We start from the raw sequence: 26769 nt of genomic DNA, 5'->3' as shown, positions 1-26769 counted from the left end.
TGGTAATTCAGGGAGTTGTATCAGTTGCAGCAGAACACTGAACGTCTAATCTCTTTATCTCCAGCCACTCAAAGTATTGCCATATTGCAGTCATTTTTATGGTCTTTACCATTGTCACTGACTTGCTGTAATACCTAATCACTTCCCATATTCATTTGGGCTTAAATGATAGCCCTTTTTTTCCAGTGTAGCTTTTTGACATGATTAGTCATAATTGGTATCATTTTTGTCAAGCATCTCTACAGTAGATGGGATAAACTGTCACGTTGGCTGCATGATTGCTAGATAAAGGAAGAAAAACATTTTAAACCCCGCTCTCCCATGCTTTAACTATTCTTATGGGGGACATTTCAGCTATTATTATTTGAAGTGGAGGTTTCTGTTATTATGTGACAACATTTCTCCAAACTGAAAATATAACTCTGCATTTTATACTACAAAACAGGTTGATTGGGGGAAATTATATGTATTTTCCTAAGAACTTATCGCTGCAGAAGGAACCCAAAACCATTTAGGCAAATACTTTTAATCACAGGTTCTTGAAAAACTAGATTTTAGCATGGGAATTACTGTTGTTACTGTGGGAAGCACTTGGCATTTCTCATGTGGAAACTGAACGAAATTTTCAAAGTGAAAATCAGTCTTCTTTTTAAAGTGGGGAGGGTACACAGATATAGTTAGAGTTGCCAAGTGATTAGGGTTTCACTAGCCCATATAGAATCTCATCTTCCATGCCAGTTGACAGAATGGAGTAGTGAAAACCAGGGTAAAATGATGGGTAAAAATGTACCCCATGCGCGCATGAGCAATAGTTGGCAAATAGCTTTGACGTGGCAAAGGGTTTCACACAAGCCCATCATGGCATTGCACTGCCATAGGCTTTGAAAATCAGACCCTGCAAATTAGGGACTAGAACATGGAAGTCCAGGAAGGTGCTATGGAGTCTGGACTACAAGCTGACTGAACCTGATTGGTTGGATGCTGGTTCCAGGGGCCACCTGACTAGCAAATTGATGGGGTCTCACGGCATTTTGGTGGGTCAGGGAACTGAGCCTGCTGAAGCATTGAGGTTCAATATCTAGGGCAGGGATGTAGAACGTGTGGCCTTCCAGATGTTCTTGGACCGCTTCTCCCTCATCCCTGAACATCAGTTGGGTCTACTGACTGAATTTCCACATCTTTGCATTTGGGCAAAATAAACCCAGTCATTCTGAGCACTTAAAGGAATGCGCCACCTAAATGCAAAAATATTATTATGGTTGTGTCTGTTTTACAGCTGGTTGGATGAGGGAAGAGGCACACAAATCCCACCCACAAGGAAGGAGGGCATTTCAGAAGTTTGAGTGCTATAGATGTACAGTAGCTGAAACTCATCAAGTCTGCCGTCCATAAGCCCTAAGCTAGAAAGCTGACAGGAGGATGTTTTCAATGATTTGGAAAGGAAATGTGTTGGTATTTGGTTGCTAGGCAATGGACTTGTAGGCCTCTGTCTCCCTACTTAAAGGACCGCAGTGTCACTTCGTTTTTATACCACTTCTGTCAAAGTACTTGGCCTGCTTGCATACATAATAACTACACACAGAAATGCCTATAATTCAAAACAACGCCAAATAAAACAAAAATCCTTGCATGGCACTTTTAAGAAACCCATTAAAACTTTGCCTCTTTTCTGAGAAAGTTGTTTATACTCACCCTCCTGTCAGCTGTCTGGCTTATAGCCTTCTCATCATGTTAGCTTCTTGACCTTTCCGCCATATGTCTGCTGACCTTATGGACTGTTCCCTTTATGGGATTCAGCCATATGCCCAGATCCCATGCTCAGAGCACCACTTCCAATAATGGATTAGAGCAGAGGCCTCAGAGATAAGAGCTGACATTGCTTTCCATTGTTGCTGTAACCTTTGCTAACTCAGCAGTGCAGACACTCTCTCCCGGTCCCCGAGTTGCTGTTTCCTGCTGTTCGACGCCTGTTTCAGGAATGACCTACTTGATAGACATAGCACTGTCCAAACATCCGCAAAAGCCATTTTAAATCTAATGTTCGCTGCCAACATTAGATGTAAAGGGTGATGTACTACTGGCCATTAATCTGTATGTGTAATCTGCTTTTCATAGTGACATAATATAAGGTTTGTTTCATATCCTATTTGTCTTCCTGGCAAGACAGAAGTGCGCCCATAGGAATGCTGGGGACAAATTCTTGCGTGTCAGACACAAGCTCCTGTTTTCACATACAGAATGGCTCTACCAGGGAGTTCGGTGTGCAAATAAAATGAATTGTGTTCCCTGCCCTTCTCCTTGAATTTCACACTGTTTAGTCTTAAACCTGACTGTATATTTAACAGATGGGATTTTGGCTTTCTGAATCTTCGTTCAAATAAACACGATACGTGGACAGCGATATCACAAAACCAAACAAAACCCTAACCAATAGCTCTTCATGTTCTGTAGCTGCCGCCTGCTTCTTCTGAATGGTACACTTTTCTTTTCTTTTCTTTTGGAAACATGCTGTAAAAAGTGATTTTATGAAATGGTGGTTTCATCGCTAACATTGGCATTGTACCAGAATCAAGTGGTCCCTTGATGCGGTTGCAAATCAACAAAGGACCACATGTAAGGGACGACACCATTAATCCATCATTTTTCCTTTGGCAAAGAACCTGGAATTTCCTATAATGTGCAAAATTACGCATATAGAATTTCTGTAATATAAAGGTATACAAATGTATAGGCCTCCTGCACCATTCCTTATCTGCTTCCTAAGCAAGCTAGTTTGCCTTCAAAGAGGTATTTAATCATGGTTATTGCTTCCGTTGATTCTTTGTTCATCCGTAATTCATAAGGGTAGAACTGCAAGTTTTTTTCCTTTCTTCGAGGAAGGGGGAGATTTTAAAAAATCCCAGCAACTTGAACCGTGCCTTAAGTTTCAAGCACAATTTTTCCTGGCAATTCCCAGAGCGAAAGGACTTCTGAATTTGTGAGCCTCCTCCCTTCCCCACCCACACAACAGATGGCTTATTACACCCTGCTCTGTGAGCTTACAATGTCTCCACAATGTCTCAACTGTCAGTTCTTCTTGTAGCGCTACTGGCAGAATGTGTTCTGCGTGATGGCTGCTCCTTCTGTAATTTTTTGATATTAGGTGTTGTGTTGTTGTTTCTAAATAAAACAACAACAACAACAACCCACCACCGAGCCCAAGTGTCACGGTTTTGTATATTTGCCCACACTTTCAATCAAAGTTAAAATTGTGCACTGTGGGAATCTTGTATCGATCTCACATCCACGTTCTTTTCCCTAAAGGACTTTCTATTGATTTCTCATTTTGTGTTCTTCCATCAAGGGCATAAACATAGCCAGAGCCATATCCACATGGAAGTTTCTTCTGCTTCGTTGCTTCTTTAGCAGGTTGTGACTATCTTTCTCAGTGTGTCCCTAAATGGGACAATATAGAGGTGCAGGTAGGTACTTTTAGATTTTGGACCTTGTGGTTGCATAGGTCCCCTTCAGAACATGGAGACCCTTCGTATTTTGCTGTGTGGGGCCCTGGACTTGTGCTTCAAAGTCTTGCCCTGACAGCCTCACTCACACTCCAGATCAGCTTTACAAGCTATGTAGTTAGAGTGCAAATCTCATTTTGTTTCAAGAGTGGTGAGGCTCCCAGGAAGACAAAGCAGGTCTATGTTAAACAGCATTGTTGAAATGTCAGTGTGGTGAGTGAGGCTTCTGAAGGTTGATACATCATTGAAAGCTATTAAATTCATCAATGTAATGAATGTGCACTTATTTTAAGAAGTGCAAGAACACAGAAGGAGCAATCACAGCTAGCTAACTGGCCATAGATTTGTGACTGATCGGCAATAACGTTCAGAGTAGCAAAAACACTTGCAGTAAGTGTACATCCTGCCATTGTTCTGATCGCTCCCCAGTTAAAGAAAGAAAGATCTTTACCGTAAGCAGGGCAGGATACTCCTGGCTCTCGCTTGTGAAATATTACCAACAAAAGGAAGGAAGATTAAACACAACCTTTATTCCTAAAGGGCAGTCGCAAAATTCACACACACACACACACACACACACACACACAACTTTGACATCCCTGCTTCCTCCATGTTCATTGAACAAGTGATGGAGAAACAAGATGAATGATGCTTTTTCCCCACCCCCACCCCCACTGGCAGTTGCATATTCAGCGTTAGTGAGAAAGGGCCCAAGTGCACAGACAGCTTTGCACAAATAGGGCTCCTCCGTGCTTTTGGAAACCCCAGTTGACCAGGATTCCCAAAAGTATAGAGGAGCTGTATGCACATCTAGCTGGGCATGACCAGAGCCCCTTTCTCATGAATACAAAAAAATGGAGCCACTGGGATAATAGCCAATGGACATGTATTGCCCGTGGACTCTATCTTGCTCCACTTACTGCTTAATTGGGTTGTGTACTTTTTGATGTTTTATTTATTCTTCATTATTACTTTTGTATGTGTATTTTTTTCATGTTGCAAACCACCTTGAACATGATTTTATCAGTGGAAAGGCAGCACACAAATAAAATTATGTACGTATTTATGCAAGGGTGCCAACCTGAATAAAATATTGGGGGGGGACACCAGGTAAGCCCCACCCCGCATAATCAATCACAAGATGTGGCACGCACACACCATTTGAATGGCAATGCACATCAACTTTTTTGGGGGGGTCCGACCCCTCAAATGTTTTAGGGTGGCTGAAGGGGGTCCCTGGCCCCTAGGCAGGGATGGAGGAAGGGGGTGTGGTGAGGGCAGGCCACCCCGGGTGGCACCACTCAGGGGGGTGACAAAATGCTGGGCGGCACTCACCGCAGGGCCTGCAGCGCGCCCAAGCCACGTGTCTCTCCTGGGAGTGACGCGGTGGCTTGGGCGCCCGCAAGCTCCACGCTGCCCCAAATGGTTCGCCCGCCGCCTCCCCCTCAGTTGTAGGGTGGCTGAGTGGGAGGAGACAGGCAGACTCCTTGGAGGCCCCACAGAGTGTCCTGCCCTGGCTTGACCGTCCTGTGGGCAGCTGGCCCTGCCCCTGGACGCAGGCGCGCATACCGCTTCAGGCGCCCAATTGGTTTGCTCCACCGCTGCCCCTAGGAGTCGACTCCTATGTATTTAGGTATGTTCAGTGAATGTGTGAGCGAGTTTGTATGAACACTACCAACCACAAACGCATATGCTTCAGGAACAACACTAAATTCCTAATGGACCTTAATTGATGGTTGCAAGTGTGGCTGGCTTATTGCTATGGTGTGGCCTAAAGTGTCACCTGAGAGGTGATCTGGGACTTAGCAAAAGAGATTAGTGTTATCTGATGGCTGCAAATCGCCTCCAAAGTCTTTGGGAAGACTACCCTTCTGCTAGTGAGAGAGCCAATGAAACAATTTATAAGAGTTGGACACATATATACAGAGAGCAGGGATGTTTAGTAGCATAATAGACTGGAACATAATAGACTGCAGGTATTCTTTTGCAACCTGATCCAGGACTAGTGGTTGTGTTGCCTGCTTTAGGAATCTCTTTGCTTTTCAGTGGATTTTCTTTGTATATTTGTAAATAAACAAATACTATGATGTGACCATAGGCTTCCACAGTCTCTCTCATTCACGCCCCCTCAAAATCCTGTACTTCTACGCACTTGGAAGAGTGGAAATATCATGGGGAGATCGTTACATTTCAGTGTAAATATCTGGTGAAGCTAGACACTTTTAGCTTTGAAGTGTAAGCTCCATAGCTGCATAATTTCTACTCTAAAATAATTATTTACATGTTTATTCCTGTGGCGGCTTCAGAGGCAAATATTTCATTCACTGCCTTTTTTTCATCTCATTTCTTTTTGCCTGCGATGATAAATAGACAGATATCAAAACTGATTCTCTTTGTACATTGCGATATAAAGATGGCAATGTGTGCATTTGCATCATATTATTTCTGATGAGAGTTTTCTTTTCTTTGACAAATTTACTGCCGAGCCAAATTTTAAAAGCATTTGATTTTTGATGTGAAAGTTGCTGTTTCAGGGTGGGACTGTAAATTATTGCTGAAAAACAAGCCCATTCCTTGCAAAAAATGAAAACCACAACAGCAGATCCTAGTTAGGATGCTGAGCCTTGTCTTGTTTGACACTGTGGTTGCCAGAACATACCACCATAGGAGGTGCCAGCACTGTAGGGAAAAATCTGCTGTGTAGACAGGTTCCTTTGTCTCCACTGCTGCTGCTACTACCAGAGAAGCTGCTTTTATTCCGTGGCTTCCAGCATGGCTTCTGATAATGATGTACATTATAATGATGTAATGATACATTGTGCACTGTTAGCGGAAGACATGCAGCCACGTATCACAAGCACTTGGGCCCAGTTCTGACACCCCTGTCCCAAGGAAGCTTACAAAAATTGGGTGCCCCTTTTGGACTGGACAAGAGGGGTTTGAGATGTGCTTCCACACTTTTTGTGTTGAGTGGTACTTGAAGTGTAGGTGGCTTCCCACGAGGCAAGACACAGTGATAACAGCAAGAACCTTTATTGAACTAACAGAACTGAACAACAGGGGCAAAGCAACTGCTTATATACATTTCTGAAGGCCTGGGCCACTCCCACTCCCAACGTGATTGGCTGTCTAAACTTCCAAGCTGCGAATCATGACTCAGAGTTTAAGGGCCAATGGCAGAGGCCCAAATCCTGAAATGTTCTGTGATTGGATATCATGTATCAAATCAGAACAAAGGGGCTCAGAATCCTTAGGCCAGACTCAAGCGCAGGCAAACAGAGACCACTGAAAACTGGTGGACAAACTAAGGGATTCTGATTAAATCTTATAAGATCAATATGCGAGCACAGTCTTGAGACGTCTAGATCTCATCACTTTGGGGAGCTTTCATTTTCTTGCATGCTTATCTTTAAACGATGAAATTTCCAGAGCCGAGATGAGTTGACAGGGCAAACACTCCTTCATAATTTTAGTTGGGCACAGAGTGAATTGAAGCCCATTGGAAATTAGCTGATTCATAATTGCTAGCTCAAGGAGTAATTGCCATCTCAAAATAACTACCATGAAATGGCAGATCACTATATTCAGCATTCTTCTAATACACTGTAACCCTCCTGATTTCCTTTTTGGCCTCTTGTCTAAATGACGAGATGGTTCTCAGTATAGTAGTTGCTTCTTGTTCTGTTTGGGAGATGATAGTCACATTGGGTATGGTCGTAACAACAGCAGTTATTGTGGTTTTAAGTTATTGGGTCTTCAGCAGCGCTGTGAAACAAAGCACTCTATTTCCAGACTTTTAACGGCTCAGTCAATTGAGTTCTGGCACTGGATATGCTTGCAAAATAGTCAAAGTCCTACTTGCCTTGCTCTTTTTAGCTCTGCAGGGTGCCTCCAGATAGAGCAATAGCCATCAGTTGTTTATGAAAAGTACATGAGCAAATTTCTGCTTCAGATTTATGTCAAGCTGGGTGGTGCTTACGGTAACTTCTCTTTGAGCCACTCTGAACTGACCTTCTGGTGCACTAGCTTTGATCTTTCTCCCTGTGGACAAGACATTTTGCTGCCTGAGGCAAAGGGCAAGTTGGTGCCTTCTCTCCCACATGCTGAGTGGATTGGCATTTGGCTCTTTCTTCAATATGGACAGCAGAATAGCACCTGAGGGCAGCAGATTGGTTCAGAGGCTGCTGGCCAAGTCTAGCACACATAGCTCTGATCTCCAACAGGGAAAGATGTTTTGGGAGCTCATGGGGAGCAGCTGCAGGGGCTGCTGCTCCCCAGCCTTGGCCACCTGAGGCAATTGCCTCAGCTAAAATTCCCTGGGAAGAGGGACTGTGACTGACTGACTGACTGACTGACTGACCGATAAACCACTCTGGGAATTGTAGTTCTGTGAGGGGAATAGGGATCTTCTAACAATTCTCAGGGACGCGGGTGGCGCTGTGGGTAAAACCTCAGCGCCTAGGACTTGCCGATCGCATGGTCGGCGGTTCGAATCCCCGCGGCGGGGTGCGCTCCCGTCGTTCGGTCCCCAGTGCCTGCCAACCTAGCAGTTTGAAAGCACCCCCAGGTGCAAGTAGATAAATAGGGACCACTTACCAGTGGGAAGGTAAACGGCGTTCCGTGTGCTGCGCTGGCTCGCCAGATGCAGCTTGTCACACTGGCCACGTGACCCGGAAGTGTCTGCGGACAGCGCTGGCTCCCTGCCTCTAGAGTGAGATGAGCGCACAACCCGAGAGTCTGTCAAGACTGGCCCGTACGGGCAAGGGTACCTTTACCTTTACTAACAATTCTCAGCACCCTTAACGAACTACAATTCCCAAGATTCCTTGGGGGAAGCCATGACTGTTAAAGTGGTACAAGAGTGCTTTAAATGTGTGGTACGGGTGTGTCCTGAGTGTTTTGTACTTATTTTGTTATTATTATTACTTACACACGCAAACACACACATATAAAATGCTTGCTTAACTTTATATCATTCAGTGCCTTGTGAGAAGTTGAGATAGAAATTTATTAGTCAGAAATAGATACGTACATATATAGCTAGACAGATATAGTGTTTATAACCCATGATTCTCCTACAAACCAGAAGATTCAAAATGCACAGCTCTCATTTTTAGCTTCGTTTTTGAATGATTGTTTCATTGCTGTATTCCCTATTTAAGCTATGTTTATTCAAAACTCTTTGGTTCCCATGTCTGCTGGGTAATTTGGCTTGTAGCAGGGCTAGCTTATAATTACTAGCTTGCGATTTGGCTGGTAGTGATATTAGCATTCTGGTTTACTCTGCTTAACGATGACAAGGACCCAACTTTGTGATGATTGTCTGCAGGAATCTGCCAGAAGTCCACATTTGTTCAAATTTCCCACTGCTTTTGCATTTGGTAGATAGGGTGGATTTCAACAGTCGGCTGCTGATGGGCAATTTTGATGCCACATTTTCCTCATATTCAGCATTTGTGAACATGTTGCTGCTATGGAAACATCTCCGTGCTGTTAAATGTTCAAGTTATTAAAACTTATTTTGGAGAAAATTACTCATTCCTAAGTCTGCTATGCCACACACACACACAAAATATTTGCAGGAGGTTTACAGCAAAATGATTTCCCATTCCATGTAGAAAGGTAGCATACAAGTTAGAAAGTTATTGCCTCTGTTGTGTGTGGGCATATATATATATATATATATGCAAACATTCACTTTAGAAAACATCCAAATGCATGATCATTAGCTCTTTTCAGCATTTATTTTTAGAAGAATAAAATGTTAGGCAAATCCAAAGTGCCTTGATATGTTGTTGTTGTTTAGTCATGTCCGACTCTTCGTGACCCCATGGACCAGAGCACGCCAGGCACTCCTGTCTTCCACTGCCTCCTGCAGTTTGGTCAAACTCATGCTGCTAGCTTCAAGAACACTGTCCAACCATCTCGTCCTCTGTTGTCCCCTTCTCCTTGTGCCTTCCATCTTTCCCAACATCAGGGTCTTTTCCAGGGAGTCTTCTCTTCTCATGAGGTGGCCAAAGTACTCATATACCTCTAGATTCTAGAGTCTAGAACCATGGTTCCCAACATGGGGAACACACCCCACAGGGGGGCAATTTGATTTGGATGGGGGGGCAGTTTGAGAATGAGTTATTAACAGTGGGGGTGCATTTATTGTAGTTCTAGGGGGCTCATATACAGTACACAAATATATTTTGTGGCATACACATTTTAAAAATTAAAATCAGAATGTACACAGCAGCCAGGTGGTGACAGTGAAGAGGTTATCTAAACAGAAAATACACTGGGCGCATTCGGGGGGGTAGCATTCGGTCAACAGTTGTGGAATTTCCCCTTGAATGCGACCGCTCCTTAGCTGCTCAGTTGAAGCGGTCGCCATTTTTCGGTTCTCTGTTATATGTTTTGAAACTTTGTTTGCTATTTTTCATATCACTTCATATTATTTATTTAGTTTAACAATTTCTTAGTGATTTCTTCCTCAGTACTTCAACTGTCCTTTTCATTCTTTTATTTTTATCTTTCATGGGTGCCATGTTGTTTGGAAGCTTGCTTAGACCAAGTTAATGGCCTTTTAGGCTTCCTCCACGTGAATAGGAGTTCACTTTTTTTGAAAAATAAGAATGATATGTCACAGGGGGGGGGGCAGGACCAGGATTTTAGAGATGCTTAGGTGGGGCGTGGGCAAAAAAAAGGTTGGGAACCACTGCTCTAGAGTAATAATCATTCCAGTCATGGAATTGGTAGCAAAGTTGCCAATTAATACCTGGTGCCACAATGTGATTTAGGTTGAATGGCAATGATCAGCCCTTTTCTTACGCTTTCTCTCTGCCTATTCAATGAGGATTGAGATTCTGCCCCCAGTATCTCCATGTGCGCTCTCTCTGAGCCCAACTTCCATATATGGGGTGGAACATAAGAGAGGGTCCACCTTGTCACAACTATTGACCCACATAGTTCACAGGGCCCATTTTAACATTCCTCCCAATCTGCAGAAAGGTTGTCAAGCGATGCAAGGTTCAAGGATGAGCTGGGACAGAATGAGATGAGTGCTAATAGCCCTGATCCTGCTATAGTCATGTTACACTAAGGTGCTATTTAGAAGGCAAGATAGTTGGTACCTTTGCACAATCCCATCTACACTGCGAAGCAGATTAGAGACTCATCTGGATCCAAATGTGCATATCAGATCCACATTCAATCAACGTGCAAAATAAACAAGGATCAGGGCAAGTGTATTTAATACACTTTAAGCCACAATTTAATACAATTTATTTAATAAATACCATTCTGGAGGCCCAGTTTGATCCTGAACCACAGTATTCTGGAGGCTGTTCAAAATTTAAGAAGCCATTATATCTCTAATGGTCAAGAAAGCCAGGATGACTGTAATTATTCCAAAATGAATGTTCAGTTTCAGGGTTTTAATTTTGCGGCACATACTCACCCTGAATAGATGGATTTATTTTCCCTGCCAAAGCGAAGCAAGAATGCCAAATAATCTGTTTCTTAATCAATACAAGCTATGTGGCCTGTTGCAGGACTATTATGCATTCCAATACATGAATATGTTGACACCTAATTCAGCACAGAACTTTGCACTTCCTTAATGATAATGATAGCTTCTTTTTGCTGCTGACAGCATGCAAGATGCTGTCTAACGCAAACTCAGCTGCAGCAATTTTAACATTTCCCCCTCAGAAAAGCTTGCTGCTGATTTACTCCAAGGACTATGGTTGAACCACAGCACTGTACTGCTGTATGAAGTGCACTGAAGGACTATATCTGAATCAAACATTGTAGGCATAGTCAAGAGTCATAGCCACCCACACAGAAACTGTAGTTTGTTTAGAATGCTGCAATTTGTTAGGAGACCCCTATTCCTCTCACAGAGCTGCAATTCACATAGTAGTTTAACAATTGGGGATCTTCCAGACCTCTCTGCCCAACCCTTGAGATTCTTCCAAAGCCACACCCCTTCCTGTTCCTGTTCTTCCCAGGCCACACCCCTTCCTGTTCCTGCTTTGCACTTCCCTCAAGTTTTTTGCCTGGCTGCACTGTCCCATTGTTCTAGGCGCATTTTGCGACAGGGAATTTCATTAGCACAAGCGGCTTCTGAGCTCTGGGTGCAGTACTGCGCCTAAGATTTCAGATTAAAACTGCAGAGTGGAAAGAAAGGAGGACCTTTTTCTGCCTCCCCACTTCCAGCTACTCTCTGAAGACTGGAGGTGAGACCCTCTTAAGAATATTAGGGGGTTGGGCAGGGGAAGGACTAGACCATGTGAAAAATGAACATAATATTTTAGCTGCAGTTCATTCATTTTCAGCCTTGTATTCTTGTTATAAAAAAAAAAAGCGTGCCTAAACATTCCGTCGTTGCGCCCATAACCTAGGTTTAAGGTGTCATTCAGCTCCTAGCTAAATATCTCAGTTTCTAACACTGCCTAGCTGTGATGCATCCTTGAACTCTAATCATGCTTTTTCCTTGCTTGGATGGACAGAGAGGGTTTTGTAGGGTGTCCAGGAACCTACTATTTTGCAAAGGTAAAATTCATATTACAGTGGTACCTCAGGTTAAGAACTTAATTCGTTCTGGAGGTCTGTTCTTAACCTGAAACTGTTCTTAACCTGAGGTACCGCTTTAGCTAATGGGGCCTCCCGCTGCCACCGTGTGATTTCTGTTCTCATCCTGAAGCAAAGTTCTTAACCCGAGGTACTATTTCTGGGTTAGCGGAGTCAGTAACCTGATGCGTATGTAACCTGAAGCGTCTGTAACCCGAGGTACCACTGTAATTGTCCTGCCCACTTTTGCCTCTCACCACTCAGTAGGGTAGCAGGTGTGGCAGGCAACTGGGACAGGTGCCTGGGGTGTGCCCCGGGGTGGTGTGGGGATGCCGGGGTGTCCCAAGTGTGCACATGCCCCAGGGGGGCGGGGCATGGAGGGTGAACGGAGCCCTCGCCCAGCCCATGCTGCCGCCGCCCACCATACACTGATTTCATCAATAAAGCTTTTGGGATTTCCCAAACCAAGAGTCCAAGTCTTTTGTTTGAGAGTGGGAGCCAGAGCATTAATTTATATGTATTTTCTAGATTATAAAGGTTCTACATAATTAAGGCTCTGATTTCCCACAATGCTCTGGAGCAGTGGTTTGCAATTAGCTAAGTACTGCGGACCACCTGTTTTTCAAAAGCCAATCCATGGATTGAAACTTTTGATATCTCTGTGGTACTTTTTGTTATGTGAATGGTGCCAATGACTTCCTGGTTGGATTACGCGGGTCCCCTGGGGTACACAGACCACTAATTGGGAACCACTGCTCTAGAGTAACACTAGATGCATTGTGGGAAAATAAACGGGCAGCTTCCCAGGTCAAGCCAACTAGAGCTCAGTGAAACCTGGTGGGTCTTGGTGATGTCTGCCACTGCCGGATAAGCCTTCTGGGGCAGGAGTGGGGGTAACGAGGGATCCACCAGATTTTTTTTCCCTGAGGATCCCCTTAATCCTGGAGCCACCCCTGAGTGTACAATAAATACTGTTGTCCTACTGCTGTGGACACAGAGCCCTTTCAAAGGCAGCACACTCCCATACATAATGCAAAGGAAAATGAGATGTCTTATTACTTTCTTCTGAGCTTTGGGACAAAATAAATAGGAACGGCAGTCCCTTAATAATCTCCACTCAGGTAGCTCCGCAAGCCTTACAGCAGTACTTTAATGAACCCATTTGCACCTGTCCTTTCAAACAACAGAGCGTTATTATTTCAGCTATAAGGAAGGACAGAGGATGCTGACTTTGAAAAGGGCAGTCTCACCAGCTACTGCTGACCAGGGTGACAGATTTAGTCGCATACTCTGCACGGAGAATATTCTGCATTTTACCCTTCAAGCATCCGAGAGGAAAATGCTACCAGAACATACAGCAATTTGACACCAAGAGGAAAGGTGACAGAGGCACAACCAGCAGAAGTTTGAGCAGTTGGACTGCCAATGGGATCACATCCAAAATCAAAGTCAAACTGGACAAGAACCTTTAAAATTTTAAGCAGGGAAGGGCTGCAACACAGGTGGATCACAGGATGGAGTTCCCAGGATCAATCCCTAGATCAGGGTTTCTGAAACTTGGGTCTGCAGCTGTTTTTGGACTACAACTCCAATCATCCCTGACCACTGGCCCTGCTAGTTTGGGATGATGGGAGTTGTAGTCCAAAAACAGCGGGGGCCCAAGTTTCGGAAGCTCTGTACTAGATCTCTGAGTTGGGGCTGGAATAGACTCCTGCCTGGATCCTTGAAGAGCTGCTGCCAGTTACAGTAGTCCAGAAGTGGAGAAACTGTGGCTCTCCAACTCCCATCATCCCTGACCGTGGGCCAAGTCCAAACACATCTGGAGGACCATAAGTTCCCTGCCCAGCTGTCGATAACGCCAAGGTAAATGAACCAGCGTTTCAACTCTGTACAGTGGTACCTCGGGTTAAGTACTTAATTCGTTCCGGATGTCTGTTCTTAACCTGAAACTGTTCTTAACCTGAAGCACCACTTTAGCTAATGGGGCCTCCTGCTGCCGCCGCGCCGCCGGAGCATGATTTCTGTTCTCATCCTGAAGCAAAGTTCTTAACCTGAAGCACTATTTCTGGGTTAGCAGAGTCTGTAATCTGAAGCATATGTAACCTGAAGCGTATGTAACCCAAGGTTCCACTGTATAAGGCTGTTTCCTATTATCTGAAGAATTGCCAGATGTCTGTGAAAGTTAATTAGACTTTGTTGCAACAAGATTCATTTTCCTCCTTTGCTTCAAAAATAGAAGTGTCGAAACTTGGAAAAACAAAGGTCATTTGCTTTCTGCTTTTCAAGCTCCCCATAGCAGGCGAGCTGAAGCATATTCCATAAGTAACACTTGCTACACTAGTGTGAAACACGCCTCCCCCCGCCCCAGCATTTATCAGTCTGCAACCCCATTCATTTACTTGTGTGTGTAACATGTCTGCCGGACTGTATTGCTATTGGAAAAAGAAGAAATAAAGTACATTATTAACTCTCCCATTAAAATTGATAGGTCTTACATGTTAAAAATTATGGCAGGATTGTTTAGGATAGAGCTAGCCAACAGGGGTACCAACTTGAATATAGTATTGGGGGGACAGGTAAGCCCAGCCCCACATAACTGATCACAGGACAGTGCACACACACCTTTTGAATGGCAATGTCCATTAACTGGGGGGAGGGGGGACGACAACTCCCATCAACTAGCCAGTTTGACTGGGGGTGATGGGAGGTGTGGTTCAAAACATCAGGAAGTCACCACATTGGCAACCCCTAGTTTAGGATATTGGCAAGCATTGTTACCAACAGTACTATTGTGCTGTCGTTATAAATCAGTCCACGATAGTTAATTAGTGAGGCAGCCATAGCTATCAACTTTTCCCTTATCTTGCGAGGAATCCTATTTGGAATAAGAGAATTTCCCTTAAAAAAAGGAAACCGTTGACAGCTATGCAACATAGATCGTTGCTGCTATGCTGGTAGTGGACTGGACAAGAGCCAATAAACTGAAGCTCAATCCAGCGAAGACTGAAGCACTGTTAGTAGGTGGTTCCCTAGACCAAATGGCTGGGAAGTTGCCTAGCGTTGTCATATTTCAAAAAGTGAAAATCCAGATGCAAAAGTTAGAGCATATTACACTGATCCTGGCCCAACTGCACTAGCTGCCAATTAGTTCCCGAGCCCAATTCGTGCTGGTTTTGACCTATAAAGTCTTAAACTCAGGACCGTGATACATCAAGGACCTTCTTTCCCCATATGAACTGACCAGGGCCCTGTGATCATAAGCTGAAGCCCTTCTTTGTGTGCCCCCTCTATGAGAGGGTCAAAGAAGCAACACAAGAAGGGCCTTTTCTGCAGTGGCTCCCCACTTGTGGAATGCTCTCCCCAGGGTAGCTCGACTAGCATTGTGATTCGAGGACCCGTCCCCCGCTTGGGAATAATAAAGACACGTGGACACAGTATATTAGGTTAATGGGCTAGAAAAGGCCACAACTTTATTGATTACAGCATGTGAGAGGTATTGGCTTAGGCACTGGACAACAGCAAATTCTGACTCCACCCACTCGGAGAGGAGTGAGTCTGACGAGGGTTAACCACCAGTAGGGGGAGCCTGTTGATGCAAATACAACTATAAGCTCTCCCCTGATGTCACCAGGGGTCGTGCCATGGCCCCCCACCACACGGGCATCGGACAGGATCCACGACCGCCGGATTCCTTTAACAGAATACCCATAAGTGAAGGGGTAGGCGATGGCCACACCCTGCCCTTCCATACACCAACAACACATTCCAATGCCTAACCGCCAAATACCGAGAAAGTTGTGACGATTGCTACAAGGTAGGCGGAAAAAAACCAAGAGGCCGGTGTCAATTTGCCAAATGGAAAAAACTCCTACCAGGCCCCCTGGACAACCAGGGCGACCAACCATAGGTCCATAGCAAGGTCAAGCGAGGAGCTACGCACTAAAGGGAGTGGTGGGTGGGTGACTCGAAGAAATCGGTAGCGCAATGGAGGGGAGAGCTGCCGCGGCCACATTTGAGCGGCTAAACCACGCCCCCGAGCTGCCACCTGATTGGGTGCCATTCTGGGAGGCGTGGATCGCCAGCGACGACGGCAGGGCAGGGGCCGGAACGCCCCCTGCGTAGCACGGGAATCGGTTCCCGCTCACAATCCCTCCCCTCCGGGAGGAGGAGAGGCTTTATCATTCCATATCTTTAGGCGGAAGGCAAAAACTTTCCTCTTCAACCAGGCCTTTGGCTAATTAAACAACCACATTTAATGTGGTGAAGGCATGACATGGGCAGAACAAGAAACATGTTACCTATGTGGTACCCTTAAGGCATGATAACCAATGCAACTTATGACACCTATTGTTTGGTAGCAACTTCTTATAATGGAATGCCAGTTTGTGCCATCAATTGTGTCTCACACATCCATATGTAGGATGGGATTGTATCTGTATCAGCAATATAATTCACTACCCTTCGCCCTATCAGAGGTATGCAGATCTAGAGGAACACGGTGATCAATGCCAGCATAAGATAGGTGAAATCTTCATTCTTCTTTTGAAATGAGCTTTTCAAATTTCATTTATTTTAGTTACCAGAAGTTCCATGTAGCACAACAGTGATACAGCTTTCAACCACAGCATTTTCTCAAATGGCTGTTTTTCAAGGAAAACAAAATGGCAGCCACCAGGTGCGGCCACTGATGTCTCTTCTAAGTCATGAAATGAGGAGGAGAGGAAAGTATTTGCAGACATGATTCCATTTAGAAAATGTCCTGTGGTAAAGTGAGAAAGGCCGCAAAAGCCTTTTGCGCCTTAATGAAAGCACCTCTGTTTGAAAATATAATACACTCTTAAGAATTTTATTTCAAGATCTGGTTTAGTAGGGTATAGGAACTCACAATTTATTGAAGGTGATTCAGAGGGGTTTTTTTGTTTTGTTTGGTGTTTTATTATTATTATTACTTCCTTATCATGAAGGTAGGCTGCAATTTATTTTCTGCTTGTAAAAGCATTTGAAATTCAGCCCTACTGCTTACAAAGAATCTAGGGCACCCGAAATGCCAGAGGGATTAGGACGTTACAAATAAACGGGAAAAATAAAACCCGGAAGCTGAAGATGAGAAATGATATATTCAATCCATTTAAACTTATGCAAGAATTAAGAAACATTTTTTATATTTTAAAAAACTGGAATTAATAAAGAACTGGAGTTCCCTATGCATGTGAAACAATGTCAATCAATATTAACAGCTGTCAGGTTCTGCTCCTTCAACCTTAGGCTACATCATACACAACAGAAACTTGTTCTTCAGTCGTATGGACCCTGCCCCTTCCATTGTCTCTATCAAAAGCATTTCTACTGATATGTGTTGGCATTGTGGTGAGGTAGGAGCAGCACCGTAATTCATGGCCTGGTCTCACCCCGCGGTGGCTGTGGCCCCGTTTGGGGCAGAAGTCCTTACCTGTATTAACTTGGTCCTAGAAATATCTCCAAAATTTTCAGATGTCCATGCTATACTTCATTATGTCCGAATCTCCTGTAATTTATTGGATAAACGCCAGATCTGGACCTGGAGTGGCCAAGTAGCTGATCGTGCAGCACTGGAAGGAAAGAACAGTTCCTCCAGATGCCCATTGACTGAAACATCTCTTTTTTCTTGTTGCATATGAAAGAGCTGCTTGTTCAGCGGCACAAAATAAATACTGTTGAGATCTGGGACACCTATCTGGAACTGTTTGTGTGATCTATCCACTATGTGGAATCTGCTGTGGCCTGTTTCCTCCTTCCTCTTCCCTTTCCCAAGTCTTCCTCCTTCTAATTTCTCCTCCTCTTCTTTTCTTACGCCTGGCTTTGATTACATATTCCCAGTGCTTTTTTCCTTTTAGAATGTTTAGGGGTACTCTCATTTTCCTACTCATATTGAAATACTGCCCCTCAGTGAGGCCAAACTTAGATTCACAAAATGTTTAGGGGTATGCGTACCCCTGCGTTCCCCCAGGAAAAAAAGCACTGCATATGCCAGAGTTTCTTAATGGCATTATGAATTGATATGTTGCTGTTTTTTAAACCTGTATTGTTCATGTTTGTCACTTTTATTGTTACAAAAATAATATTACACCCCCCCCAGCAATAAACCATGCATTACAAAACATACCCACTGGAATTAGCACACCAGAGTCTGATGCATATCTTGTTGTTTAGTCATTTAGTCATGTCCGACTCTTCATGACCCCATGGACCAGAGCACGCCAGACACTCCTGTCTTCCACTGCCTCCTGCAGTTTGGTCAAACTCATGCTGGTAGCTTTGAGAACACTGTCCAACCATCTCGTCCTCTGTCGTCCTCTTCTCCTTGTGCCCTAAATGTTTCCCAGCATCAGGGTCTTTTCCAGGGAGTCTTCTCTTCTCATGAGGCGGCCAAAGTATTGGAGCCTCAGCTTCAGGATCTGTCCTTCCAGTGAGCACTCAGGGCTGATTTCTTTCAGAGTGGATAGGTTTGATCTTCTTGCAGTCCATGGGACTCTCAAGAGTCTCCTCCAGCACCATAATTCAAAAGCATCAATTCTTTGGCGATAAGCCTTCTTTATGGTCCAGCTCTCCTTTTCATACATCACTATAGGGAAAACCATGGCTTTAACTATACGGACCTTACATGTGTGCATTTTCTTTTCTTTTCTGTAGAATGCTGTGTGCATCTAGCCTTTGGGGCTCCATAATGGTAAATATAGGGGCACATCAAGAGTGTATGTGTGCATGATCCATGTTTACATGCAGGTCTGCTACTCTGTACCAGTATATTGCCATGTGAGCATTGCTGAATATCTTCAATCTGTTTTACTCAGTTTGGTTTTGCTACTTACCGTATGTCATCTGCCCCTTCTTGGTACAATATTTTATACGGCAAGCAATTTTTCTTCCTTCTCTCCATATGCTAAGTTGTGTCTGGGTTGCAGTGTGGATCAAGTATGATCTAACCTGGGACTTGGGTTTTGTGAAAGCATCCTTAGCCCTTCAGAGTAAGGAGTCAGATATTGGCTTGATATTAAACAAACAAACCCTGGAACTTCATTAGGCTATGGGACTAATAAGGCATTTTCCACCACTGTGTCTCATTTTCACAATTACTTGGAGAGAAACTGGGAAAATTCTATCCTAACACTAAGTTTTCCTGACCTTATTATTTCATGCTCCATAAAACAAGACGGCCAATAAGACCACTGGCATTGCAGATAACTTCACAGTGAGCTGGCGCCTTGCAAACTCTTCTTAGGAAATTGATATTTGGGCGAGAACAGCAATTAATTTGAAAGAAAAGCAGCAGCATTTGACAGTGAATGTTTTTCTCTATCTGTTCTCAACAGTACATATTTTGGGAGTAGGTTCTTTCAATAGAACAACATGCACCCGGATGTGTTTCTGTATATCTTGACATGTCCTTAATGCAAATCTGTCTTCATTTCTGTCATGCTGCTGGTCTCTTTTTATTTTGTAGAGTCTTCATTTGACAGCATATCTGTGGAAAAGCCTTGAGAAATCAATATAAGCTACTTGCCTGAGAATGAAATCTATTATATTCACTGCTTTGCCACTATGGCTCTAATAATAACACTAACAATACGTTTTTACTCAAACATCAGAATAAGCAAAAGCTTTCTCTTGGTGACCAGGCAAGTCAATTTCACTCAATAAATTGCCAAGAGCTATAAGTGCATGCATAATCGTCTTGTAAAAAAATTCAACACTCTCAATTTGTCAGGGGGGCGGTGCATTCTGACTAGGCCAGATTTAGTCCGCTGCCCCTTTTGGCATAGTTTTTCCCCATATGCTGTTGAGGAGGTTCCAAAAAAGATAAGAAAAATTGGGTACTCCCTTAAAGAGGGCACGTATTGCGGTGAGACCCGGAAACCAACACCCTGTGTTGTGGGTGGGTTTGATTGATCAGCCACAACACCTGATTGGAGGTCCCTCGATGCTGGGTTTAATCGGGCCAATGGAGCTGAGTCCAAAGGGATCAAGGGACCTATTTATACCCATGTATGTAACCCAGAGCTTCCTCTTTCAGCGCGTGCATTTGGAACACCCACCCACCTCTCCCTATTTTTAGGGCTTGTGCGCTTGACCTTGCTATGCCGTCATGTGTCATCTGTCGTTGGTACAGGGGCATGGCAGGAATTTTCCCACTTGGCGGATTGGCTGTTGCCATTTGGCTTTCACCTGCTTCGTAGCAAATTGTCACAACTTGTAAGGTTGCAGATAGGCTCTGGTTCAGGTGATAGGGATGGCGAGAGCGTTCTCCCATCCCTATGTGAAGGGTATTTCGTTAAAGGAATCCAGGGACTCAATGGTTTGGTCAACCCCTGAGAGGGGGTTGTGCCTGTGCTTTGGTTTTCGAATGGTTCTGGGAGTCGAACCAACTCCCAGAATGCATTCTGTTTGAAAACCAAGGTACCACTGTATACAATACAATACACCTCTATAGGGGACTTCTGAAAAGTCTTTATCTCCCTAGCTGGCATACCAGAAGCATAGAATCATGTCCTAAACCTAAAGCATCTTAAACGCTATAAGAGGGGGAAGAAATAATGTGCTGCCATGAGAAATGGATACTATGTTGCAAGGAAACATTCCAGCGAGGAAAATACAAAGAGGCACTCTATAGGGTTGTATCACATTTTCTTTTATTTGTGTATTATATAAGCAATATTAACTTGAAAGCTGTTTACGTGAATTCTGACAGAAAGGATGAAACTATATATGATATTTTCTGCAAATTTGCCATCTCTTCTGTGACTACCTTTTAAAAGGTACTGTTTACAATACTTTATTGTGCTAATACATTGTTCCTTTAAAAAAAGGGGGGGCAGGTGAAAAAGGGCCCTGTGAAAGCCATAGCTAAATGCAGCACTGTCTGCAAGGGCCTAGTTCTTGCTTGAAATGGCAAACCTGTGTCAAAATTGTACACTTCAAACTACAGGTGGGAACTCCCATGGCTGAACCAAACACTTCCCATCAAAAAGAAGATATAGAGGCAAGCATATTACAGGTAAAACTAGGCTGGAATATTTCCCTGAAATCCACTTCTCAGTGCGGAGGGATTTTTATTTTATTTTTTGGTATGAAACAGCATATAAATACTTATATATCTATTTTTATACCAAAAATTCTCTAGGTGGTTTACAAGCTAAAATAGAATGACAGTGGGTTTTTGTTTTGTTTTGTTTTGTTTAAAAAAGAGCAAATGCAGATACCGTATTTTTCACCCTATAGGATGCACCGGCTCATAGGACGCACCTAGTTTTTTGGGGGTGGAAATTAAGGGGGGGGAATTATTCCCCCCCCCCAGCCGCGGCTTCAGCGCGCCCCACGCTCCGGGCAGAAGGCTGCTGTCCGCAGCCTAGGGAGCCCTGCGGGAACTCCCGCAGGACTTCCTAGGCTGCGGATATCTGCCCAAAGCGCGGGGTGCTCTGCTTCCTATAGGGGCAAAAAATACGGTACTATTTTTGTTAGTTAAAAGAGTTTTAGCTTATTGTGTTGCTGTCTGTTATTTGCATTGTTAGCCACCTTGATTAACAGAAAGATGGGTTATAAACACTGTTTATTTAAGGCTATGATTCAGTTAATCTCAGCTGTCCCCAATATGATTATTTCCCAGTCTTCTTGGCACAGAATCCCCGGGTCACTGATATTCCTTTTACCCGTAGGCCTAGTCTCTTTATGCCAATTCCTATTCCTTCCCAAGTGCTTTTCCCATCCACGTTCAGTTCATTCCATTTCCTCTTGCTGCTTCCCTGCAAGTGAGCTCCCACTGTCCTATCCTTTCCCCTTCTATCTCCCCACAATTGTCCAACCTGATAAAGCCTTTGGAGTTTCATAGAACTGTAGAGCTGGAAGGGAATCCTAAGGGTTGCGTAGTCCCACCCCCTGAAGTCCAGGAATCCTGCCCACAGCCATCAAAAGTTCTTACTCTAATGCAGTGATGGCCAAACTTGGCCCTCCAGCTGTTTTGGGACTACAGTTCCCATCACCCCTGACCACTGGTCCTGTTAGCAAGGGATGATGGGAGTTGTAGTCCCAAAACAGCTGGAGGGCCAAGTTTGGCCATCACTGCTAATGTGTCAAGAGTAGGGGGACCGTGTGCCCTACTTTACAGAGGACGATCCTCTGCTTTAATGTTCCCTTTTATTTTTTTGGCAATGCATAAGTGGCCACCCTAGTCACAAGTTCATACCCCAGACTCTAGTCCTACATACCCTCCAACATTTCTCTGATGAAAATAGGGACCTCCTAAATAATAATAATAATAGTAATAATATTTTACTATTTATAACCCACCCATCTGACTGGGTTGTCACTCTGGGTGGCTTCCAACATATATAAAAACATAATAAAACATTAAACATTCTTTTAAAAAAACTTCCCTATACAGGGCTGCCTTCAGATGTCTCAGGGGTCGGATAATCGCATACCCTCAAACATTTCTCCGATAAAATACGGACATCCTACCATAACCGCCAACATTTCTCTGATGAAAATAAGGATGTCCTAAGGAAAAGTGGGACATTCTAGGATCAAATCAGAAACCAGGACGGATTCTGTAAATTTGGGACGTCACTGGAAAATAGGGGCACTTGGAGGATCTGGTCCTATATTAGTTTTGGAACTAAGTTGCTAAGCACACTGAGTCTGTCGCTCAGTTCTATGGTCTAGGTAAGATGGCTATTGCTGAGCTTTTACTTAGCTGGAATCTTGGGCTCAGTAAGAACCACACACTGAAAACATCACAAGCACAACCAGCACAGTAACAACCATTCTCACAAAGCCCATAGTAACTGCACAGTTAGTCTACCAATCACACTATTGCTCACAGGCAGGTCCCTTAGCAATGATACAATAACAACACTCAGCAATAGCCAGAGATGTCACAATTGCTGAAGATGGGTGACTCATACTTGCTTAAGAGAGCATGTTTATTCAGAAGTAAGTGTGCTTTGGATTGCAGCCTTAAACCACACCTCCTTTCTCTCTCACACAATGATCAGGCAGAGGCTCAGGTATGCCAAGCCCAGCCTCCATATGGCTTTACAGGTAAGCGGCAATTTGACTTGGGACCTTAAGCTGATAAGCAGCCGGTACAACTGCAGCAGATGAATGGAAGTGAGATATTCCCTAATCCTGGTTTCCAGACAACAGCCAGACCGGGGTATTCTACAGTATCTGAATACTGTCCTGTGTAAATATTTTTTTATTCCGCCAGTTACGCAAGTGTTAAAAGTCACTAGAGCTATGCATGCAAAGGTGGCAGGGAGATGGTATAGCATGAGAAATATCTGAGATACAATTCCCGGCATATGTAGGGAGCAAAGGCAAATAGTGATATGAAAGACCTCTGTCAGAAAGCTGCAGCTACTTAAGAATAGAGATAGCGCATCATTGGAAGTTTTGCATGCAGTTCTTATTGCAGGGATTGTGGTCCAAAGTCTGGTCTCTTGCCCTAGCTGCAAAACTTACACAAAGACATAAAATAAAATCAATCAATCCACCATATAAAATTAATTGCAGCATAGTATTTTATTTACCTGCAAGGGAAGAGACAAAAATTAGTTTAGGAACATAAATATACAATAATACACAGGTGAGACATTGAGAGCCCTGATATTAAGACCACAAATTATTTAAAGAGATGGGGGGGGGGCAGGTAGAGAGAAATCTACCTGGAGCCAAAATGGCCATAAAGAAAATGTGAGGAATGAGAATGTATATTGGGAAGAAATTAACTTCTTGGGTAACCTAGTCCAAAGATATAAAAAGGTAAAGGATCCCTAACAGTTAAGTCCAGTCGCAGACGACTCTGGGGTTGCAGCGCTCATCAAGCTTTGTAGGCCGAGGGAGCCAGCGTTTGTCTGCAGACAGTTTTTCCGGGTCATGTGGCCAGCATGAATAAGCTGTTTCTGTCACAACAGAACACCGACACCAGAGCAGCGCACGGAAATGCTGTTTACCCTCCCACCGGCGTGGTACCTGTTTATCTACTTGCACTTTTTGGCGTGCTTTCGAACTGCTAGGTTGGCAGGAGCTGGGACCGAGCAATGGGAGCTCCCCCCGTTGCAGGAATTTGAACCGCCGACCTTCTGATCGGCAAGCCCAAGAGGCTCAGTGGTTTAGACCACAGCGCCACCCACATCCAACAGTCCAAAGTTACTAAGGGCCTTTAGCAATTAAAACCAGCACTTTGAACTTGCCTTGGAAATGGATCCTGGGCACTAACATAATATTGTTGCACATCACCCTAACCACCACAGTAGTGCAAGATTCAGAGGGTCTCAGGTGCTTTGACCCCAGGGTCTGTGTTTCCTTTTGGACCAATGAGGCACAGTGGAGTCTGTGGTATCTTTATGATATATGGTGTATTTTCACATGTATACAAACTGTGGTTGCTGTGGAGGGAGTTCCAAACATCACATCCCAAACGGCACCAGCTTCTTCCAAAGGCAGCAGCATCCCTCCCTTGGCAGTCTGCCTCCTCTGCACCCAAGGATCACATTTCTTACCTGTTCTAACCTTGCTAAAGTAAGCCCTGGCCTTCTGTAACACAGAGGGAGGCCCCAATCACCTGCTTCCTCATACCTGGTGATTGATGCTTTGTTGTGCTAATACCCCCATGCTCTCACCTCAAAGGAAATTAGGTTGACTCCATTACCTTTGAACCCATGTTAATTTCACAGGATTAAGGATGACTGGCACACTGTCCAGCACACAGGGTCTGACTTAATTAGCCTTCACCTGTGCTAATTAAAGGATTAACTAGGGTTATCACACAGTGTAAATACACCTGAGTCTGGCTATTAACTCCAGGTAAATTAGCTCTGACACCCCTAAACCTTAAATTAAATTCTAGCACCGATAAATCAATAACAATATGATGAAAGCATCCGGTCCCAATTTAAGATTTTGAAGACCTCTTTTTAGATCAACTGCCACTTCTATATAATTTTCGAAGGCAGCCTCATGCACGATGCCTTGCAATAGTCTTACACATGAGGAAACCAGAGCATGGATACCTTTGTCCAGACTATCGCATCAAAGCATGGTCCTGGCTGATGTACCAACTGGATAATTTCTCGAAAATTTATGCTGTGAGATCTTTGGGTGGTATGCAAATTAATTAATTAATAATAGATTAAATAATAGTTTAAATTAATTGATAGGTTAAATATAATAATAATATATTTCAAGGCACCTTCTAAGCATGTATCGACAATGCTGGAGGTATAAGTACCCCATCCACCCCGAGGGCCTTCTGGCGGTTCCCTCATTGTGAAAAGTAAGGTTACAGGGAACCAGGCAGAGGGCCTTCTCGGTAGTGGCGCCTGCCCTATGGAACACCCTCCCAGCAGATGTCAAAGCAATAAACAACTATTTTACTTTTAAAAGACAACTGAAGGCAGCCCTCTTTAGGGAAGTTTTTAATGTCTGATGCTGTACTGTTTTTAATATTCAGTTGGAAGCTGCCCAGAGTGGCTGGGGAAACCCAGCCAGGTGGGTGGGGTATAAATAATAAATTATTATTATTATTATTATTATTATTATTATCCAGCCCATTACTCTGCCCAGTAATGTTGGTATATATGTTGGAAGCTGTCCAGAGTGCCTGTTGCAACCCAGTCAGATGGGTGGGGTACAAATAATAAAATCATTATTATCATTATTGCTGTTATTAGGAAGTCCGGTAGTGCCTCTATCCTTTCGATAGCCTTGTTGCACGGGTCAATCTAGCACTTTGCGCATCGCTAGGCTTGTCTGGTGTATCGGATTGCTGGACAGTGGATAGGATCAGGCTGTTACTTCTAATCTGAAGAGAGAGAGTAAATGCCCATTTTATGTTAGCAGGGCCACTCTTCTTCTGTGACTTGCATTTGTAGCACCTAGGGCTCAGGATGGACAGCTGATAACTTTATGTGTACGGGAATCATTATCCCTCGAGCATCTGCAATAAAATCAGACCACATACATTAGCAAGGTACTTTCCTGACGAAATCAGTGGCCGATTTCGAGTTTCCCATCAATTATGGGAACTCAAGGGTAGGGATATGCATTGCGTGTTACTTGTGTGCTGCTGAAGAAAAGCCCCGCTGCCAGGAGTTTATATACCCTCATAGCTCCGCAAGGAAAACTTTACTGCGGGCTCCAGGCGGGATTATTACTACAGCTCCGCAGCGGAGACCCTGCCTGGGCGCCTCCTCTGCCGAAACGCGCGCGAGGGATCTCCTGACAGACGCCCGCAAAACTCCGGCCCTCAGAGGGAACGAGGGCGTGCGGTGGGCGGGCCCTTCCAAAACCACCTCCTTCATTTCCCCTCACCGATTGGCTTCCTCCCGAGAGGTGGGAGGCGGGATTGGCCGGCGCGGGCGAGGCTTGCCGGGCGGGATTGGCCGGGCCGGCTTTCCGTCCCGAGGTGGTGCGTCTCGACTGCCGCCGCCGCCGCCCTGTCGCCCTTTGGCTTAAGGGGAGGCGGTGAGTTCTCGCGTCCGGATTCTTGAGGGCCGGCGGCCGGGTGGGCTCCGGGGCGCGCCACTGCGGGCCGTGGCGGGAGGAAGAGGCAGGCGGGAGCTTGGCTGGTTCCCCGCCCCCTCGCGGTTCTCCTCAGAGCGGAGGCCTGGGGTGGGGGAGGGGAAGGAGGCCGAGCAGGCCGCCCCTCCCCCTCCCTCCCCCCGCCGGTCTCCGC

General features: G+C 44.5%; 1 protein-coding gene across 6 annotated transcripts in view; it reads left to right on the top strand.

The window, feature by feature from the left end:
* Positions 1 to 22910: 22910 nt before the first annotated feature.
* The window catches only part of PJA2 (praja ring finger ubiquitin ligase 2), a 39410-nt gene continuing 35551 nt past the window's right edge, over positions 22911 to 26769 (top strand). For 2 of the 6 annotated variants that reach the window (XM_080972633.1, XM_080972627.1), the window contains exon 1: positions 22979 to 23132. The gene's annotated coding sequence lies outside the window, so the exon portion shown is untranslated. Of the gene's footprint in view, positions 23133 to 26452; positions 26559 to 26769 lie in introns of those variants that run through there. The other 4 variants (XM_080972634.1, XM_080972628.1, XM_080972629.1 and 1 more) reach the window with 3 other exon arrangements.

The sequence above is a fragment of the Podarcis pityusensis genome, assembly GCF_964106645.2.
Source record: "Podarcis pityusensis genome assembly, chromosome: 11".
In the NCBI taxonomy this organism is placed as follows: domain Eukaryota; kingdom Metazoa; phylum Chordata; class Lepidosauria; order Squamata; family Lacertidae; genus Podarcis; species Podarcis pityusensis.
The sequence above is the reverse complement of the archived record's forward strand: the minus strand, read 5'-3'. Positions and strand labels throughout refer to the sequence as shown.